The sequence below is a fragment of the Oryctolagus cuniculus genome, chromosome 4 (genome assembly GCF_964237555.1).
Source record: "Oryctolagus cuniculus chromosome 4, mOryCun1.1, whole genome shotgun sequence".
Lineage (NCBI taxonomy): Eukaryota > Metazoa > Chordata > Mammalia > Lagomorpha > Leporidae > Oryctolagus > Oryctolagus cuniculus.
The window spans coordinates 102,587,963-102,610,168 of NC_091435.1; positions in this window are offsets into that span (position 1 = coordinate 102,587,963).

Genomic DNA, 22,206 nt, shown 5'->3' on the forward strand with positions numbered 1-22,206 from the left:
TAGCTAGTGGCTAGGCCTCAAACATCTGCTCTCTTGTAACTGTGTTTTATTATTGTTTAAGCAGGGCCATAAGATTTCTTGCATAAAAGAGTAGATGATTGAGTGTCTTCCAATGATAAATTGCTGCTTTTGCCTGACCTCTTTCTTTATTTCTTCAATAATAAATCTATTGTCATGCATTTAATTACGGAAGACTGAACCACCCAAAAACTAGGGCTGGAAATACACTCACCCTTTCCAACAGCATGAGGTTATTTCTCATTAGTTTTATTAGTGCCATGAAAATTCCAAAATGAAACCCAACAAGAATAATATTTTAAATTGGATCACATTACCAGCTCAGAACTCTCCACATACATTGTTAATTCCCTCCCATGCTACACACAGCAAAGCACATACGGCATTTCAAAACTGAGAAAGTCAAAGCCTCACTGGAGAAGTCGCTAGCCACAGTTTCCTGCGTCCTGTTCACAGAGCTCATTTGTTCAATCAGATTCCTCGCAGAACGCATCCCTCACCAAGGTTCCTGCAAGATTCCATTCTGCTTAGTGTCTTTGTGAAAGCCCATCCATGACCAAGAAGCTGGAGGGCTGGGCTGGTTAACACACAAATCAACCCCGGAATTCCTGCCTCACAGCTGCCTGGAGAAGCAACAGTTAACTGAGCTCCGAGCAGATCCTCAAGAGTAAAGGTTAAGAGGCAGGGTTTCAGTGAAAATGTTTAGAAGCTGCATTCCACACAGCTGGAAATGAAGGGCTGAGCTATTTTGTGGGGAATTTGAATTATGTGTCCATCCAATCCAGAACAATAAGTGGATTTGTGTCCAGTAATAATAATTCCTCAGTTATAGATACACTTGCAGTTTATACAACATTTCCCAGGCATTCTCTCTCACTGAGCCTCAAATACCTCTGTGCCAGCAGGGTTGGGTTGTTACTTTCCATGCCCTTTGAGGGGTGACAACTCTTAAAGCTCCAGGAGGGGAAATAGTTGGCCTTTTCTGAACCAGGGGTGTGCGACAAGCTGGAGCGCCCACCCGGGCCTCCCGAGGGTGCGTTCCGCTGCGCAGGCTGCCTCTGCCCTCCTTGATTGCAGAATCCACCCACTTAGCCAACATTCCACTTTGCCCAGCCGGAGGGCTTCAGTCATCTCATAGCAAACGTTTCTCGGTCCCTTTGCATCATACTGAAACACAGAAGACAAATGCCCATCATCAAGAAAGTTGTGGCCAGGATGAACTATGTGTCCTCCCCCCAAGCCCACACTCTATTCTCTTGCCATGTTTTTTTTTTTCCATTGCTTTTGTAATTCAAGCATATTAGAAATTAGAGGAGAACTGAAACTAGGTATATGGTGACCAGAATGTGGAAGGTGGAATTCATCTTGTTTCCAGGTTTTTTGAGTGGAAGTTCTGAAAGCAAGAGCAGTTGTGTCGCTGTGTTCTGTGCAGTGGCATTTTATTTTCCTGAAAACATTTGTCCTTGCTACAAGTGGATTAGAGGTTAGAATGCAGGATTGGCAGGCAGGATTTGTGGTTTCTATTATTAGCCCTGCCACAGTTTTATCTCACAAGGGTGAGCCCTGAGCCGTGGGGTTTATTGGAGACGGAACTTGATTGGGACTGGCCTTCCCCTGAATGAGGGATGGTGAACACCACAGCTGAGCATCCGCCGAGGGTCAGGGTCCAGGGTACAGTGCGAGAGCCCCTCCGTCACTGACTGGAGGAGTTAGAGGACTCAATCTTCGGCAGGCAGAATTGCAGAAGAATCCTATTGGGTCTCTACAACTCCCTACACTGGGGATGGAAACTGCTCTTTATAGACAGCTTAGCTAAGGAATGGAGAGAAATTTGAGTATTGTTTTCAAAATACACTTCTAGGCCTGCACACAGTGTGTGTGTCGGGTGGGGGGGAGTGGTTGTGTGTAGGTCAAAAGAACAGTGAGTAGTTTGGAAAAATAGGGATGGGTGGAGGTGGTAGTTTTTTCAGATAATCATTGTTTCCTTGACTTCAGATATCATAATCCAGGCTGGACTGAAGACATCAGGAAGAGAAGGGGAGAAAAATATCTTGTGTACATTCTAACTCCCAGAGAAATCTCAAACAGCCTTCTGAGCTGAAAGGAATGAATGGAACCAAATGTGTTAGAAACGCATTGGATCAGCCCTGCATTGCCTCAGACCTACCAGTGCAGAACCTCTGTTTCAGTGCTGTGACACACACCTGAGACCTCCCTGGTCTCTGCAGGTACCTGTGGACACCTATGCTCAGTCCTAACCTGAAGCTCTAGAATCTAATACTACCTTAGCCGGAAAGACACTTAACGTTGGCCCTGGATTCTGGGTTCCAGCATTTGGGGCCTCACTTTTTTCCTGTCCTATCCCAGCCTATCTTCATTGGATGATAGAGCTTCTGCCTTCTTCTCCAAGGTGAAGCCTTAGGTAATCTGTTAACTCCCTCCCTCGGGAAACACACGTGATAAATTTGAATTAATTCTTTTATCCACTCAAAGTGTATGTATCAATGTTATTATGGGCCAGACACTGTGTTATGCCCATGGATGGCATGAAACTAAACATACAAAAAGAAAAAATCACACGAATGGGTCTACAATTACAACCATGTCGAGTGCTGGAAGGACAAGACAGGCTGCACCAGTCAGGTGTGCAGGACTTGATCACTGAACACATACTCTAGATGCCAAACACCTGCCTCTGCGTGTTGCCCACGCTCTGTGTCTCCATTCCTGCTTCTTCCTAACCCTGGGGAATTCTTACGGTAACCAGGCTTCCTCCTAGAACATTCACCGAGTTTCCTCCTCCTGATGCTGACCTGTCTTAGAGCTCACCAAGTGCCCTTGAACTGCAAATGACCTCAACCAAACTCAATAATGAAATCCTGACCCTTACTTGGACTCTTAGCAACCAGCCCTAATACAAAGGAAAGTTCTTTTCAAAGAAAAACACTTAAAACAAAACTAGCCCTAGATTGGTGGACCTGGGACAGATCTGTCCAGGACAGGAGGAGCACCCAGAGGTAGCCCAGGGGTGAAACCGTCCCACTATTTGTTTTCTGCACTCCCTTTTGTGATGGGGCTTGGGCCCTGGCTTGTCCATTAACCTTGTCACTGGAGTTCATGGAGGAGATTTCATTTGTATAGGTGCATAGTGTGTCTGTTAAGCGCATTCATTATTTCCTTTTTTTTTTTTTTAAAGCTGAAGGTTTAGCTGTTTGGTTTTTAGGCTGTCTCAGAATGTCACTTCTCTGTCAAAACTACTTCTGAATGCCATGTACACTTTGTGTATTATCTGTGACAGCCCAGCATCTTGCTGCTTTAAGTCATCCACTGTTTTCTTGGATAACGAGCAAGGAGACCCAGTAGGAAAGGGCAGGGCTAAATATGGAAGGGGTGGGTGTAGAAAGGGAGAGACCTGCGAATACATGGCTATGTTGTAATTGGGACTTTTTTTCTCAAAAAATTTTTTTGTATTAAGAACATCTTATTCCACTGACATTAATATTTTATGAATGATACTCATGGCCAAGCCCTTCACTAAGATCTGGAAATGAAATAAGTAAGAATGCTATAGTCCAAGCCTTCAAAGAGCTGAAAATCTCCCAAAGGAAATACAATCAAGTTTATAATTATGATGGGATACATTCAGTGTCAAAGGCAGAATGCAGGGGGCACATTTTGCATGGATGTGAAAAACAGGGAAGGCTGTTGCCACCTACCCACGGCTTTTTATGGCAGTTAGCTGGCGTGAGGTTGATGGGCCATAATTTATCCAAACATTCTTCAGTTGTGGGAAATTTACATTCTCTCTCTCTCTCTCCCTCTCTTTCTCTCTCTCTCTCTTTCTGTGTGTGTGTCTGTGTGTGTATGTGCGTGTGTGACAGTTCTATTGTAAATAATACTGTCATTAGCCAGCCCTAGCAGGTCATTTGTCACAATAGTGGGCCTCATTGCTACCCATCAAATAAGCTGGACGGATGTAGTTTATCTAGGACAGCTCTCCCATCTGTGAAGTCCTAAGAAATGTAACCTCATGCAGGTGATTTTACTTAACAGATTGTACACAGGCAAAACTACACATGTCTACAGAACTTCTCTGACACACAGCCCACATGATTTTTATGTGTATATTTTTATTTCAGTGATCCATATATATACAAGGAAATGAAATGAAATGAAATGTAGTTTGCATTTAAGGAAAGCATAATTAATATAGTAAGTTATTCATGTGTTTCATTAAAATCAAATAATGCATTCTAAGATCGAGTATAAATTATTTTGGAGTAGCTGCATTTTTTAAAGTATCTGTGCCATTGTTCATTGAGTAGAAATGCTTTGGGTATTGTCTGTGGTTTGTACTATCTGTGCTTTTTCTCCACTGGGACATATAGTAATTGAAAGTTGAGTGCAGACTTTACCACTATGTTTTTGAATTGATCAAATCATCTTAGAGTTGCTTTGTAAAGCATAATTAATACTTTTTAAATGCTTTAAGATCTTATTAAAGGCATAGAAAGAAAGTTTTATTCTGAATGCTGAAATATTAGACTTGCACATTGTATCTACAAAGAATATGAGATTTCTTTTGTGTCAAAATCTGCTAAAGCAAAGGAAGGAAGGAATTCAGGGGATGATCGTCTCCAAAATAAAACATAAATGATGACATTTCCACTATGCTCCTTTGTGCACTGCCTTGCCTGGGAGAATCATTCTGATCTTCAAAGCTCCTGTAATTTATATCTTAGAATTCATAATGCCTGAAATCACTGTGTGCCATGCTTACCAAAAGATGACCTCCAACATTCAATCAGAGAAGCCTCCTGTGCAATTTGCCCAATGCCTGTAAGCATAAAGGGGAAAATGTACAGCTAAAATACTCTATTCCTGACTCCTTTTATAAAATTACCACTTGTATGACAAATGTGAAATAAAAAGATTCTAATTTCTTTGTTCTTAATATTCTCTTTAAACCAATGGGATGCACATTCCTCAACAATAAGTAGAATTGGCTGGATTTGATTATCAATCATGAAGAGCAAACCATTTAATTTTTGAAATTATTTGAAAAATAGATTATTCTCCTACTTGGAATGGCTAAAAGTCATAATAATAACAATTCCCATTATTCATTCTATTTAGGATAAAAGGCTTTGTTGAAATGTTAGGCAATGATTTTATTATTGTCACGTCCTTCTTTTGTGTATAAGGCATTCAATGAAATAATTATTTCAAGAAATGACATGAACATAATCTTTTCTAAGAAATAAAATTGGCCCAGGATCATTTTCTTCTGTAGACTTGTATAGAATAAAGATCTTTTAAAAAATTAATTAAAAACTAAATTGCTAACAGGGATTAAAAATCATGATGGTGATTCAAGAACACCAAAGGGAAGACTTTTCAAGAGAGAGAACCAGCAAATGCCCCACAAATCTCCGCTGATCAAACCGTTTCTTCTTATTTGGAATATCGTTCTGCACCACCATCCACACTGGGATGTCTTCTCCAAGGCCCATCTCAAGTGTCCCTTCTCCTGTTAACTTTCTTTAGCAAATCTACACAGTTAGTCCCTCCCTTCTAAGTACCAGAGAAGTAAACATTAATAGGAAAAAAAAAATCTCTGTTCTGTCCCTGAAATGAGCAAGTAAATAATAATTAGATAAATCACAAAAGAGAAAGTTATCATTACAGCAATATGACCAAGTATACTGACAGCAAAAACAAGACCAGAGTTCCTCCGCCGTACCCTCCGGGCCATACTTCAGTTTATTTGTATTCAGTCACTCTCCACACCGACCTGGGAGCTCCCGCCTTCATTCACAAAGTAGTTTCCTCTCTGTGCTAGCCATCGTGCTAGGCACAGCAAGCATCGTCTGGAGATCTGATATAAATATAACTCATGCTATTGCATATACAGAGCCTAGCACAAGCCTAAGAGCGTGTGACAGAAGTCTGGTGAGTATGTGTTAAATAAACAAGTAAATAATTATGGAATGGACTCATATTGGCAAACAGGAGGGGCTTTGCGAAGTACAGTTCAAAATCATACACATGGGTTTAACTGGGCCTGGCTCAGGAAGTTAAACTTGATGCATGAAGAGGTACAGGGAACTGGTGGATCTGTTTTATCTTCAATACCATATCAGTCATTTGAGAAAACTTTTCAAATTCCTGAATCTTGGTAAGAATTAAGGAAAATCAAACTGAAGAAACCAGGAAAGTTTACAGTAGTTACTATAGAGAATTGTTTTTGCCGGCCCATGACATGGCAGTTAAAGCTGTGGCCTGTCTGGTGCTTGGCATAGCAAGTAAAGCCGCCGCCTGCAGTGCTGGCATCCCATATGGGTGCTTGTTCGAGTCCCAGCTGCTCCACTTCTGATCCAGCTCTCTTCTATGGCCTGGGAAAGCAGTGGAGGATGGCCCAAGTCCTTGAGCCCCTGCACCCATGTGGGAGAGCCAGAAGACTCTCCAGACTCCTGGCTTCAGTTCAGCTCAGCTCCAGCGTCGTAGCCATCTGGGAGTGAACAAGCAGATGGAAGAACTCTCTCTTTTTCTGTGTCTCTATAACTCTGCCTTTCAAATAAACAAATCTCAAAAAAAAAAAAAAAAAAAAAAAGCTGCGGCCTATGCTGCTGCCATCACACATGGACACCAGTTCCAGACCCGCTGCTCCACTTCCAATCCAACTCCCTGCTAATGCACCCAAGAAAACAGTGAAAGATCGCCCAAGTGCTTGGGCCCCTGCACCCATGTGGGAGGCCCAGATGAAGCTCCTGGCTCCTGGCTTCAGTCTGGCCCAGACCTGGCTGTTGCAGTCATTTGGGGAATGAGACAGTGGATGGAAGATTTCTTTCTCTCTCTGACTCTTCCTCTCCTTCTCTGTAACTCTGACTTTTAAATAAATAAATCTAAAAAAGAAAGAAAGAAAGAAAGAAAGAAGAGCAAAGGGGAACTTTCTCATGGATGGATGCTGCCTTCCCTGGTGCATTAAACAGGGATCTGGGTCAGAAGCAGAGAAGCCACGAGTCAAACTGCTCTTCTGATGTGGGATGCTGGTAACACAAACAGTGGCTTAACCCACTGCAAGCCAGCGCCGGCCCCCATACCTTGTATTGAGTAGTGGTTACATGAATGTATACAATCATCAAAATTCCACAAAATAAACCCATAAGACTAGGGCTTTTTATATAAAGTATACCATAATAAAAAAAAATACCATAATAAAAAAATTAGGGGTAAATGTTTAGTATACAGATAATGCGCTAAACCCACCATACCATAGAGCTCGTTGTCATAGTGAACTCTGGACATGAGAGCAGTTTGATGGGATGTGTTTGTGGACTGCTCCATACGCAGCCATACGCCCTCTCCTAAGCACTCACTCTGATTGCAGGGATGTCAGTTTTGAGCCTCTGCCCTTGGAGATGGTGAAGCTTTGGGCCGACTCCTTCACAGGCTCCCACCTGGCCTCCCAGCACCTGGCCCACACAGCCGTGAGCCAGTTAGTGTGGGTTAGGGGTTTAATCTGCAGCAACTGGAGCAGAAGGTCTCTCATTGAGCACATCTGATGGTATGGAAATGAGAACCCTGACCTTGGCCTCATTAACACTCTCTCCCAAACAGCTAAGTGGCACATACCAATAATAAACTGAAAACATTTTGAGTTGATAATGCTATTCAGGTGCACAAAAGGCTACTCTTCCCTTTAAGCCATTGGTAACATGAAGCCCACTCTTTCTAACACTACAATCACACTCCTGTCACCTCTGCCCTGCTTTTCCCTTCTGTGCCCAAAAAACAAATATATGAGTAGGAAATCTGACTGTTACTCCACAAACAAGTGTTTATGAAAAATGTCACAACACTTATTTTTGTTCTAGAATCAAAGCACATTTCAGCATAAGTCCTCATCTTATCAGGCCTACCAGTGTTGTGCAAAAGCCCCTGGGAACTTACCCAGAGCACGTTACTTGGACTGAGTCCTCTGTCTTCAGTTCACACCAGTCATCACACATGTGCTCATTGTCCAAGCTCTCAGGATCCCTTAAGGTCAGACAGCTCTGTGGTTCCTGCCAAGCGTGCTGCACAGTTCTTTGCCAGGGCTGAAAGCCCCAGAGTCTGTTTTCCAGCCTCTCTAGGTACAACACCAAGTTACTACCCTCCAAGTTCTTTCCCAGGACGCCTGCAAGGAGCTGGCCTTGGGTCTCTCCTGCATGAAGAACAAACTGAAGACCACCATTCTATCTTCTCTCCTTTCTCTTCTTTTATCTCCTTTCCAAAGCATGTACCTTGGGATAGGATTTGTGTGCAGGGAATGGGAGAGAGAAAAATAAAACTAGAAAAAATAAATTAGTATCTCAGTTATGCAAATATATGCACACACCCTAATATATCATTAATATATCAATCAGAAGAGCTGATTTTGGTTTGAAACTCTTCTTGCTCAGCTGTGAGAACCTAGACAAGTTTCCTAAATAGAGAAATCCTCACTTTCCTCATCTACAAATTGGAAATAAACTTTAAGCCAACTATTTTGTAAGTTCACTTTAAGGAAAGAAGTGAGCAGTAATACCCCTGTACCATTTATAGAGTTCATATACTTTTCCACATAATCTTTAAAAGCTGTCATGGTGTTTTATAGTGAGCAAAAAAGGGCACAAATGTTACATAATGTGCTTTTTCTTTTGAAAGTCAGAGTGGCAAAGAGAGAGGGAGAGAGAAAAAGATAGAAGCATCTTCTACCCACTGGCTTACTCCCCAGCTGGTCACCATGGCTGGTGCTGGGCCAGTCCAAATCCAGGAGCAACCAGGAGCTCTAGCTGGGTCTCCCACATGGGTGACAGGAGTCCAAATACTCGGGCCACTTTCCACTGCTTTTCCAGGCCATTAGCAGGGGACTAGATCAGAAGTTGAGCAGCCAGGAAGCCAACCAGCACCCAGATGGGATGCTGGTGTCTCAGGTGGCAGCTTTATCCTCTCTACTACAAGTCTATAATGTACTTAAGTGAAGATCCAGCAATGATATCTTGACATACTTTATTTATTTATTTTTTTGACAGGCAGAGTGGACAGTGAGAGAGAGAGAGAGACAGAGAGAAAGGTCTTCCTTTGCTGTTGGTTCACCTTCCAATGGCCTCTGCGGCCAGCGCACTGCGGCCAGCGCACCGCACCGATCCGATGGCAGAAGCCAGGTGCTTCTCCTGGTCTCCCATGGGGTGCAGAGCCCAAGTATTTGGGCCATCCTCCACTGCACTCCCGGGCCACAGCAGAGAGCTGGCCTGGAAGAGGGGCAACCAGGACCGAATCCGGCGCCCCGACCGGGACTAGAACCTGGTGTGCAGGTGCCGCAAGGTGGAGGATTAGCCTAGTCAGCCACGGCGCCAGCCTTGACATACTTTAAAAAGGCTTTTCCACATGTGCTCCCAACAAAATCATACACCACATATTCTCGTATTCTATTAATTGGGAATAACATTATTTCAATTAGTTTCCCACTGTCTCTCAGGCCCAAGCCCAGCCTATATGTGATGACCCAATATGCAGGCAGTTATTAATCTAAGCTTTTTTCTCTATTGTAAAGGACTGCCAGAGACACCATCACCTTCTTAGAGCTAAGTCAGCTCTTTTGAAAGCAACTACTCTGCAGGGAGATTGATCCCACCAAACCAAACCGGCCCCACTGCACGGAGACAGTAGGACTTTCAGACCTGATGAATAGTGGGCAGCAAATGCATGAGATGCCTGGTTACAAAACAAGCTTGTCCAGGGAAGGAGTCACACCTGAAGAAATGCAGGAACCAGCCACCTGGGTGAAGTCTCTAGGTGTCCAATATTCTGGTTCCCATCAGGATACTCCCTCCAAAGGGAAAGACAAACGATTGTCTTGCACCAACTATAGCCAAGAAAGATTGTCATTGTGTGAAGGGACCTCTGTACTTTAGAGACAAAATGTGGTGATTCTGTGTTACTTTGAGATGTTTAGTATATAACCTATAGATGCAGCTAGTCTTGAATGATAACCAAGTGAGAGAGGCTCTACAGTTGGTCCAGGACATAAACTGCAGACTGATTCAGGGTCCCCTGGGCAAGTCATGAGCCATGTGACTCAGCAAATCTAGCAGCACTTGGCGTTTCTATAGTAAATAAGGATGCCATACACAGCTATGGAAAATCCCAAGAGTAAAACCATGAACATCCCTAGGGTTTGAAGTATAGTTGCATTGTCTTTTCCAAATAGCTGTTCTCCTTTTAAGACATTTGCTATTGGACATTATAGAGACTGGACACCTGCCCTGTGGCCTGAGCAGACTGATGTTGTCTGATTCATGGGGCCACACACCAGGGCATGCCCAGGAACACTTCATCTCCAAGTGGAAATGGTATGTCCACAATCAGCCTCAAGCAGATTCCGAGGGAACAATGAAGTCACATGTGCTATGACACATTCTTCTGCCACACTGCCATCTTTCCTTCATCCAACGCTAGATTTTTATGGAGATCTTCCTGTTAACAAATGACTGAGGAAGGATCTGGTCCACAGATGGTTTTTTCAATATCCTTGCTGACTAGGAAGAGAGCGCTGCAGTCACAATCAGGAGACTGCTAAAATAAAACAAACAAGCAAACAAAAACAGTGGGAAAGAGACATTTTCTCAGTGGGCAGAACTTTAAGCAGTATTCCTCTTCGCCCTCTTTGACTGGACTGAGAGATGTCCTAAAATATAGATTGTTTCTTGGGTAATGGCTAATGGTTTTGCTGGATAATCAGGAGCTTAAAAAAGAATGATTAGAAGATTGTCCACATTGCAGATGGACCCCTTGAATTGTCACAGAGGATGAGGATTCTTATGTGTTACATGCATGCTCAGAACAGCCTTTGCTGTACACAGAGCCTGCAAGAGTCAGATAGAAAAGACAGCCTGCTAAATGGATACCTGTCAGCTTCTTTCTTTAAACACCTAGGTACTTGCTCAATAGGTCTAAGTACAAAACCAAGACAGCAGAACTGTCCACACTTACCCCCACTAAGTACTCAAGCAGACAATAACAGAGGCCAAATTTGAACTCTTGTTATGCTACTACTAGGTGAGAAATAGGGACAATCCAGTCACCAGCTGCAATGAACCCCTTCCACAATGGAGGAGCTGTAATTGTCTTTCCAGAAATTGACACGTACCTTGAATACTGATTGCTCTTTTCTGATGTGATACTAATGCCAGGACACCACCCATGAACTTACAGGTTGCTTCATTTTCCTTCCTGGTATCCCACACAACATTACATCTGAGAACTCAAACTCAGCAAACAAAAAGTAACTCAGCAATGACCTCCCGGAACTCACTGGTCTTGCCACAAATACCCAGAGGGAACTCACTCGAGAAAAAGGTAGAACGGCCCTCAAAAGATTAGTTACAATAATTAAAAATGAATCTTAATGAAGAATGGGATGGGAGAGGGAGTAGGAGGTGGGATGGTTTGGGGGTGGGAGGGTGGGAATGGGGGTAAGAACCGCTATAATCCAAAAGTTGTACTTATGAAATTTATATTTATTAAATAAAAGCTTCCTTTTGTTATGAAAAACAAAAAAGAATAATGCTGGAAGAACAAAAATATAAAGTCTATTTTTTCTGATATTTAAAAAAAAAGATTCAGTTACAGTTCTAGTTCCAAGAATGTTCTGGTAGTACAATCACTACCCTACAAGACACAGTTTAAGTTCTAAGCCAGAGGACAATAGTTGGTGGTACTTTTTTCTCCTAAAGCTGTAATTTGGGGTTCTGAAAATAAAGAGATGAAAAGGACAACAATTGCTCACCATTACTCCTATTAACACACAGAATTTTTGCTTCCTAGTCCCACGGTCACTCCATTTATTGGAGAATTCAGCTCTTAAAGGAAGACCGATTCTACCAGGAAAATAGAAATTGCTCTATTGAGTTGGAAGTTGAGGTTACCATCTGGCAACTTAGGTTCCTCATGTCCTTGATCCAACAGACAAGAATGGGGTTGCTCTGTTGGTTGGGGCGATTGATTCTGTTTTCCCCTATTGGTCGGTGGCTACTGAATGCTGCCAGGGTAAGCTGGATCTAGAGCTGAGGGGACTCGCAAAGGCATCTCTTTGTAATTTATTATGTTCAATGAAGAACTCTGACCCTTTAAGAAAGAAGGTTTGGTTCACTCCTGGTGCGTGGACACCAGCTACACAGTGCGCTCTCAGAATCCAGCTGCCTGGCACAGCCACAGGGCATGCGCAGAGATTCGAAGCAGCCCAGCAGGTGCTCAGTGTCGGTGGGCAGCTGCCTGACCCCCTCTGGGCAGCGTCAGGACCGCCTACTAGCAGGGCCTCTCCCCAGCCTCACTCTGAGGAAGCCACTCTGTGTCCGTGCCCCCAAGTTCTGGTAGCTCTGTCAGTTTCTTTTTTGTTTTGCCACCTAACGGATGGTAGCTGCTTCTGATTTTCATAATCTCCAGATTAACACATTATCTTTATTTTTTTAACTCAGCCTACTAATTCCTTGTGTTAAATCCCTTCTGTTTAAAACACTTAGAATATTTCTCTTTTTGTAAGTGGATCCTGACAGATAACAAGCATATATTTTAGAAGCTAATAATAAAGATGTGAAAACACACACACAGCCAAAAGTATTTAGTATTGATGAATATCTTCTATTATTTTGAGTTTTGAAGAATTAAACCTCCTCCAGAATTCAGTCTCTGTTGGCTGCTGGACAGTGTGAGACTGTGGTTTCCACTGGGATATTTTAGAACCATAGGTGTCTTCCACGTGGCAGTTTGCCCAGCCGTCCTCCTCTCCCCTAACTAGGGAACAGGCTATTCAGCCCCTCTTAGCATGTTGAGCAGAGACCAAAGCATTATTTAGATACACACATGGAGAGTCAAAACAATGGCTTTTCAAAAACTGTGTCTCAGTATGTACCCATTTCCCAGAATGCTTTTCACTTCTCAGTTCATACGGCGTAAAAACATAGGGATCTACTTCCTCTGTTTTGGTAGGGGGATCCTGTGGGCTTTTCTTTAGACTAACAGGTAGATTTTCTAGTCCTACCAAAGTCACATTGAGAATAGGGATTTAGGCGGATACGTGTGCCAAGGCAACTTGACGGCAACCTCTGAAGGCATTGGCTGCTAAGAACAGCTTTCCCTGGGCATGTGACAACGTTTCAGGATTTCTGAAAGTCGTGTACTGTTAGAGGCTTCAAAACAAGACAGACTAGAACAGCAGTGTTGAGTCTTTGCTGTGTTTTCTGTTTGCTTTCTGTGCTCCTCTCCCTCTGATGAGTATCTACATATAAAGACAGAGCATCCCGTGTGCTGGCCCTTTCTGTAAGCAGAGATGAAAGTAGGCATCTAGAATGAAACGGATTTCCCACTGCCACAGAGACTGGAATTCCTGTTGTGGAGAAAGAAACGACAGCAGCATCTTCGAAATACGCTTCGCTATCCCTTACGCTGTCTCACAGAGGTGCGCTTGGTGTCATCCCCGCTCCTGTGCTGGCCTCCAAGCACAGACGTGGCAATGTGATCTTCCACACTGCTGTGAGGGGCAGCCCCTTAGCGTGTTTTCAATGGGGTATTATTGTAAAAGAGGCTCTTGACTTTAAAAGAGGCCTTCACTGGGGCTGGCGCTGTGGCATCGTGGATAAAACCGCCGCCTGCAGTGCCGGCATCCCATATGGGCGCCAGTTCGAGTACCAGTTGCTCCACTTTCCGTCCAGCTCTCTGCTATGGTCTAGGAAAGCAGTAGAAGATGGCCCAAGTCCTTGGGCCCTGGCACCCAGAGGGGAGACCCAGAAGAAGCCCCTGGCTCCTGGCTTTAGATCAGCGCAGCTTCTGCTGTTGCGATCATCTGGGGAGTAAACCAGTGGGTGGAAGACTTCTCATTCTGCCTCTGCCTCTCTGCAACAAATATTTCAGATAAATTTATTTCATTTCAGATAAATAATATTCAGATAAACAAATAAATCTTAAAAAAAAAAAAAAGAGGCCTCCACTAACTCGAGTTCTGTTACCAATCATACCAGCGTAGTCATGTCAGACTACAGGGAGAAGCCTAGAGAGGAAGGAAAATCCAACATTTTGAAAACATTTTCAAGTGCATTGAGGACTGTAGTGTCATTTTGAATGTGACTTGATTGTGACTTGATGCTTATTCTAAGTACAGTCCTATTGCTCTGCAGGTAAGGTAGAAGAAGGAAGACCATTTTTGGTATGTGAAAATATTCCAGGAATACTAAGGAAAGTCTCTTTTGTTTCCTAGGGGTCCAATATTGCTGGGGGTACTTTGCCAAGATGTTCTTCTTGCCCGCAGACCACAGCTTCAGAATAAATTGCTATACTGAAAATAAGAATGGAGGTTTAGGGGCAGGAATCGTGGTGCAGCAGGTTAACCTGCCCTGGGATGCTTGCACTTCACATTGGAGCACCGGTTCAAGTCCTGATTTCTTCTTGCTGATGGTTCTGGGAGGCAGCAGATGATGGCTCAAGTACTTGTGTTTCTACTCCTCATCTGAGAGACCCAGATGGGGTTCCTAGCTCCTGGCTTCAGCTTGGCCCAGCTTCAGTCGTGGATGTTTGGGGAGTGAACCAGTAGATGGAAGATTCTTTCTCGCTCTGTCACTATGCCTTTCAAATAAACAAACAAATAAATCCTTAAAGAGAGACAGAGAGAGAGAGAGAGATTCAAGGGCTGGCACTGTGGGGTAGCAGATAAAGCTGTTGCCTATGGCACCAGAATCTCATATGGATGCCAGTTCAAGTTCTGGCTGCTCCACTTCTGATCTAGCTCCTTACCCCTGCGCCTGGGAAGGCAGCAGAAGATAGAAGGGCTGAACTGGGCTGCAACCAGGAGCCAGGAACTGTATCCAGATTTCCCATGTGGGTGGCAAGAATTCAAGTATCTGCATCATCATCTGCTTCTTCCCGGGCCTATAAACAAAGCAGGCAGAACTCAAACTGCCACTCTGATACAGGGTGCAGGCGTCCAAGCAGCGGCTTGCCTTCTGTGCCACAGCACCCACCCCACACATTGTTGTCTCACTTTTATTTTTTTATTTTTTTATTTTTTTGACAGGCAGAGTGGACAGTGAGAGAGAGAGAGAGACAGAGAGAAAAGTCTTCCTTTTGCTCTTGGTTCACCCTCCAATGACCCCGCGGCCCAGTGCGCTGCAGCCAGCACACCGCGCTGATCCGAAGCCAGGAGCCAGGTGTTTCTCCTGGTCTCCCATGGGGTGCAGGGCCCAAGTATTTGGGCCATCCTCCACTGCACTCCCGGGCCACAGCAGAGAGCTGGACAGGAAGAGGAGCAACCGGGACAGAATCCGGCGCCCCGACCAGGACTGGAACCTGGTACGCTGGTGCTGCAGGCAGAGGATTAGCCTATTGAGCCGCGACTTTTTAAATTTTAGATTCTTGTGGTCATTTCTTCGGTTACAAACACCTAAATGGACTCACACTCTCAGGATCCTTATCAAATGCCTTATTGGAATTAAAATCCATATGGTTTGCAGCTTTCCCAAAGTAATAATGTAATTGTAATAAAAATCAGAGGCCTTGTTGAAAAATAGTGATCATATTTAATACCCTGAGCCACTCTGTGATAATTAAATTCCATCAACTGCATTTTAAAATGATTCTTATATTACAACTGCATGCATAGGGCACAAAGTCTGAGAAACTACAAAAGGAATCAGCTTTTATATGACACAAGGTTCAAGGATTCACCCTTCTTCCTTTGGTAATGATGTTATAAAGAACAAGAAACTATGTGTTGCCTTTTAGGATGGTCTGTATCCAAAGTGAATGATGTTATTAAAATTTCAGTGAAATGGGAAGCTTCAGTTATCAAAAAAAAAAAAAAAAAGAGTAGTGTTTCATGAGATAACTACTTTGCTTTGTGTATGAGAGGTAAATGAATAATTTTCTTAACCAAAATAATACATGCACCAAAATAACCAAATAATACATGAAGAAATAGAGTTAAGCTTTATTGTGATGTGGCTTGTTAAAAATCTGATGGCTGTGGCACAGCGGGTTAATGCCCTGGCCTGCAGCGCCGGCATCCCATGTGGGTACCGGTTCTGGTCCCAGTGCTGCACTTCCGATCCAGCTCTCTGCTATGGCCTGGAGTAACAGTAGAAGATGGCCCAAGTCCTTGGGCTCCTGCACCCACGTGGGAGACCTGGAAGAAGCTCTTGGCTCCTGGCTTCGGATTGGCACAGCTCCGGCCATTGCAGCCATCTGGGGAGTGAACCAGCAGATGGAAGACCTTTCTCTCTGACTCTACCTCTCTCTGTAACTATCTTTCAAATAAATAAAATAAATCTCTAAAAAAAAAATCTGATGGTTGTAGGTCCCATGAATGGATAGTTCTTCAGTACTGAAAAGACAAAAAATAAATAAATAAAATAAACAATTCTTAGCTTTTATGATTTCCAAAATCCTGTCATTGAGTCTGACACTGCCATTCCTTTCATAAATCAGATTGAGTTTATCTCTACGGGCAGACTTGGTTTATTTCCAGATTGCTCATTAAATTTCTGTGGTAGACATGAACTTGCTTACAAAAGGCATTCCATAGGAAAAGTTACAGTTTCACAATTAACCTTTAAAAATAAGCTCCAAAGACATTACTGAAGGAGCAAAACACAGTTTTCTGTCCTTATTCAATAACTAAAATCCCCCAATTAGCCAAAAGACCACTGTTTTGAAGGTCAGTTGGACAGCATGTTAAATGAAATGCAGGAATATTGTTCATCATTGACTATTGACCTTCTTCCTATATTAAGTTTTTTTTTTTTGAATCCCTGAAAATATAAAACAGTTTAAAAATGCTAATATATGGGGCCAAGCGCTGTGGCATAGTGGGTAAAGCCATTGTCTGCCCCTTTGGCATCCCATATAGGTTCTGGTTCAAGTCCCAGTTGGCTGCTCCACTTCCAATCCAGCTCCCTGTTAATGCACTTGGGAAAGCAGTAGATGGCCCAAATGCTTGGGCCCCTGTACCCACATGGGAGACCTGGAAGAAGCTCCTAGTTCCTGGCTTCAGCCTGGCCCAGCTCCAGCCATTGTAGCCATTTGGGGAGTGAACCAGTAGATGGAAGATTATTTGTCTGTCTGTCTGTCTGTCTATCTATCATCTATCTATCTATCTATCTATCTATGTCTGCCTCTGCCTTTCCTTCTCTGTAATTCTGAATTTTAAATAAATAATAAATAAATCATTTAAAATTATTTATTTATTATTAATTTATTTGAGAGGTAGAGTTACAGAGAGAGAGGGAGAGACAGAGAGAAAGGTCTTCTAGACACTGGTTCAGTTCCAGATGGCTGCAAAGGCCGGAGCTGGGCCGATCTGAAGCCAGGAGCCAGAAGCTTCTTCCGGGTCTCCCACATGTGTGCAGGGGCCCAAGGACTTGGGTCATCCTCTACTGCTTTCCCAGGTCATAGCAGAGAGCTGGATTGGAAGAGGAGGAGCCAGGACTTGAACTGGTACCTATATGGGATGCTGGTGCCACAGGCGGAGCCTTAGCATACCATGCCACAGCTCTCACCCCAATAAATATTTTTTTTTTTTAAATGCTCTTGTGTGACCAGAGCAGACTTGATGTGTGATTATTCCTCTCTTGTGTGGCCTGGAAGTCACATGATACTAGGATCTTCATTTTCCTTAAATAAAAACAACTTGATCCAAGTTCTCACATAATATTTATTAAATGTGTCAAATGTCTGCATAAATTGTTGAATTGCTATTTCAGTCGAATAATTTTTACCTTATGTTTTCTCATCTTTTTGACACAAGTTCCAAACCACTGACTGGAGAAATATGTAATACTGAAAGTAAAAATTCATAAAACTGAAAGTCTCAACTTGAGCCAAGTTTTGACTAATACTATAAGACTTACATTAATAATAGAATCATTTATTCATTTAATTCCAAGCAACTTCAAGAGCTACAAGAGGTATCAAAGGCCTTAGAAAACTGTCATTTTCTTCAGTATTCTTATAAAATGTTTCATATATGTTATATTTATGGGCAAACACGCAATTTTAGAAACTGGGAGAAAAGGGGAACATTTAGTCTTCTCTTTTTATTATAACAAATTCTAAAGTAGAGTGCAAAATTTTGGTCTATATGATAGGAGATGATAAAGCATTGGTCTTTAAGGTTGAAGTTATTCGTATTTCCTGCCACATGAAAATGAACGCATACAAACACTGCAGTGAGTGCCGCCCAGTAGGAACATGGGCAAATTCTTTGAGAATCCCAGAATTCATTTAACTTACCTGTACAACTTGAGGTAAGCAGTTCCTTGCAACTGGGCACTACCTTTTCTGGGAAGATTTCTCCATGATCTCCAGTTCTAGCCACTCCCCTCCTTCTCGAACTGCGGATCCACGTTTCTACCCGCCTCCTGGTCTCTCCATCTGGATAGCAACAGATCATACACAGACCTAGAACTCATTTACACACCCACCTCTTCCCCGAGGCCATCTAAGCTCAACACATGGCGTTGCTCTTCCATAGTCAGGAGGTCAAAAGGGTGGGAAATTTCTCTCACTGCGCATGCTTAATTAGGCACCAAGTCCCACGGAGCCTATGAAACATCCCCAAAATTTATATGCTCTATTATGTTGCCAATGGCTTTGTCCTACTCAAGTCATTCTTTCCTGGCAAGAATAATATTTCAAAAGACTCTGAACAGACTTCTGTTTCTGGCAAACTGAAAGAACAGTAACTGAATTTATGCTTCCGCTTGAAACAACAGAAAATCTGAACAAATCCATGAAACAATGGTTCACAAAACCCTGGTCATCGGGCAGCAAAGGCACCAGTCCCTGAGAGGTGAGAACCAAGTAAGTTGAGCCCAGTGGTTGCCCTCACTTTGTGCCTTGACAAAGTCTTCAGTCTTAACACAGGGAGGGAAAACCAAGCCTACCAGTATCCCTGAGCTGAGGACACGGAACTATGAGTGTGAGGAAGTCAATGCGATCGGGATTACTGGGAAGGTTAACAGAAACGAATGAATGGAGGCCCCAGATGTTCTCAGAGGTAACCCTGGATGCTCAGCTGAGGATGGACCACCACATGCACGTGAGGCCAGGTAGAAAAAACAAACAAACAAACAAACAAAAACAAAAAAAAAAACTCAAGATCTCAAAGGGTACAATGGACTAATCACACAGAGCTGAAAAAACTGTCTACTCCCACTACCCAGATTAGAATACCTCAGGATTCATGGGGCAGCAGTAACGTGGGAAAAGCAGTCCTAGAGCAAACAGTGCTTTGGTCTTCCTTAACAGTTTTAAAGCCAGACCCAAAAGAATTGGCTGTTCCTAAGTAATTTAGGTGTAAATTGGAAGAAAGCTCAATAATGTTTATAGGACTATAAACATTAGATATTATTATATCTATTAAGATAAAAATCAGTTCTGCCATTCAGTCAGAACTCCTAAGTCAGGAAGAGATGACTCATGATTCCCATATCGGAGTCCCAGCTGCTCTGCTTCCATTCTGCTCCCTGTTAATGCACCTGGAAGGCAACGGAAGATGGCTCAAGCTCTTGGGTCCCTGCCACCCATGTGGGAGACCAGCATGGAGTTCCAGGCTCCTGGCTTCAGTCTGGCCCAGATCTGGCTGTTGTGCCACTGAGGGAGTGGCGCAGCAGATAGAAGATCTCTCTCTTTGTGTCTCTCCCTCTCTCTGTTACTCTGACTTTAAAATAAATAAATCTTTTAAAAAATCTGTGATGAAAGAATTCTTTATATTGTGTTAAAATCAGATGCTCCATTTGCTTTTGTTTAGAGATAAGATTTATTTACTTATTTATTTGAAAGGTAGAGTTACAGAGAGAGAGAGAGAGAGAAAGAGAGAGAGGTCTTCCACCCAATGGTTCACTCCCCAGTTGGCCGCAGTGGCTGGAGCTGGGCCAATCTGAAGCCAGGAGCAAGGAGCTTCTTTCTGGTCTCCCACACGGGTGCAGGGACCCAGGCACTTGGGCCATTATCTACTGCTCTCCCAGGCCATAGCAGAGATCTAGATGGGAAGTAGAGCAGCTGGGACTCAAACCAGCACCCATATGGGATGCCGGCACTGCAGGCAGCGGCTTTACCCGCTATGCACAGCACCAGCCCAATGATGATCCATTTTCAAACTTGGCTTCAGATTTGAAAGGATTATGATAAGAGGTAAAGAAAACAAATCCATAACAGATATACTTCCAAATAATATTTCTTTCAAAACAACATGAATCCTAAGCACATACACAGCCAGAATATACTGCAGAACCTGGCTATAAATTTTAGTGGGTGGTTCTCTGAGCTACGGCAGTAGGAGGAAAGTTGAAATGTTGGCCAGCGTTGTGGTGTAGAGGATTAACCCACTGCCTGAGACACCAGCACACCATATGAGTGCCAGTTGGAGTCCCAGCTGCTCCACTTCTGATCCAACTCCCTGCTAATACGCATGAGAAAGCAGCAGAAAATTGCCCAAGTGCGTTGTCCCCTCATTCTACTGGGAGACCTCGACAGAATTTCAAGCTTCTGGCTTTGGCCCGGCTGTTGAGGCCATTTGGATAATGAACCAGCAGAAGGAAGATCTCTTTCTTTCCTTGCCTCTTCCTCTCTCTCTCTCATTCTGCCTTCCAAACAAGTAAAATAAATCTTCTTTAAAAAATTAAAGGGGCAGGTGCTGTGGAATAGCAGGTGAAGTTATTGCTTGCAGTACTGGCACCCCATATGGACTTCAGTTCGTGTTCCAGCTGCTCCACTTTCATCCCAGCTCCTTGATAATGCACCTGAGAAAGTAGTGGATGATGGTCCAAGCACTTGGGCCCCTGCAACCATGTGGGAGACCCGGAAGAAGCTCCTGGCTCCTGACTTGGGTCTGGTCCAGCCCTAGCCATTGCAGTCTTATAGGAAGTGAACCATCAGATGGAAGATCCTTCTATCTCTCTCTCTCCCTCTGTAACTCTCCCTTTCAAATAAACAAAAAATCTTTTAAAAAAATAAAATAAAACTCAGAAGCAAACCCATCATTTTGCCCAAATTCTTTCTGGTTTGGTAATATTATCAACAATGTTCATTGCTTAGTGTTATAGTCCAGTTTTTCCATCTCTTCTCTTTCAAGTCATATTCCTTAGGCATTTTTTTTTTTTTTGGACAGGCAGAGTTAGACAGTGAGAAAGAGAGACAGAGAGAGAGTTATAGACACTGAGAGAGAGAGAGAGGAAAAAAAAAAGGTCTTCCTTCCATTGGTTCACTCCCCTAATGGCCACCACGGCCGGCGCTGCGCCGATCTGAAGCCAGGAGCCAGGTGCTTCCTCCCAGTCTCCCATGCGGGTGCAGGGCCCAAACACTTGGGCCATCCTCCACTGCCCCCACCCCCCACCCCGGGCCACAGCAGAGAGCTGGACTGGAAGAGGAGCAACCGGGACTAGTACCTGGTGCCCCAACCGGGACTAGAACCCAGGGCGTCGGTGCCGCAGGAGGAGGATTATAGGCCTATGTTTTGAAAAGAATCCTTTTAAAAATGTATTTATTTTTGGGAAGAGCCTTTGAGGGAAGATCTCCTATCTGCCAATTCACTTTGTAAATGCCCAGGACACCCAGGGCTTGGCTGAAGCCAAGTCAGGATATGTGAACTCCATCCAGCCTCCAACATTGGGAGTAAGAATTCAGTTAGCTGAGTTATCACTGATGCCTCCTAGGGTCTGCGTTGTCAGGAAACCAGAGTCAGGAGCTGAACTGGGAATTAAATCCAGACACTCCAAAACCAGATACAGACTTTCTAATTGGTGACTTAACCACTAGCCCAAATGCCTGTCCCTGAAAAGAATCTTAATCAAGGTTAAAAGGCAATACAAACCTCTTGAAATCCAGAAGAAACCATAAAAATAGTAAAGTATGATTAATACTATTCACGTTCACATATGCAAGAATTACTCAGACATTTTACCAATTTCACAATATAAAACTATAAGAAAAACTTGGTCACATGTTGTGAGGTGCATAAATGTTTGCACCTTTTAATTCACAGTGGAAATGGGAGATGCCATATAGAATAAACAAGACACATTCCCTGTGCCTTTCAGGTTAGAGACATAGGAAATATGGATGCTTAGAGAAGTTCCCTACCTTATTCAGATAGTTGGCCCCCTTAATCTGCTCAGTCTT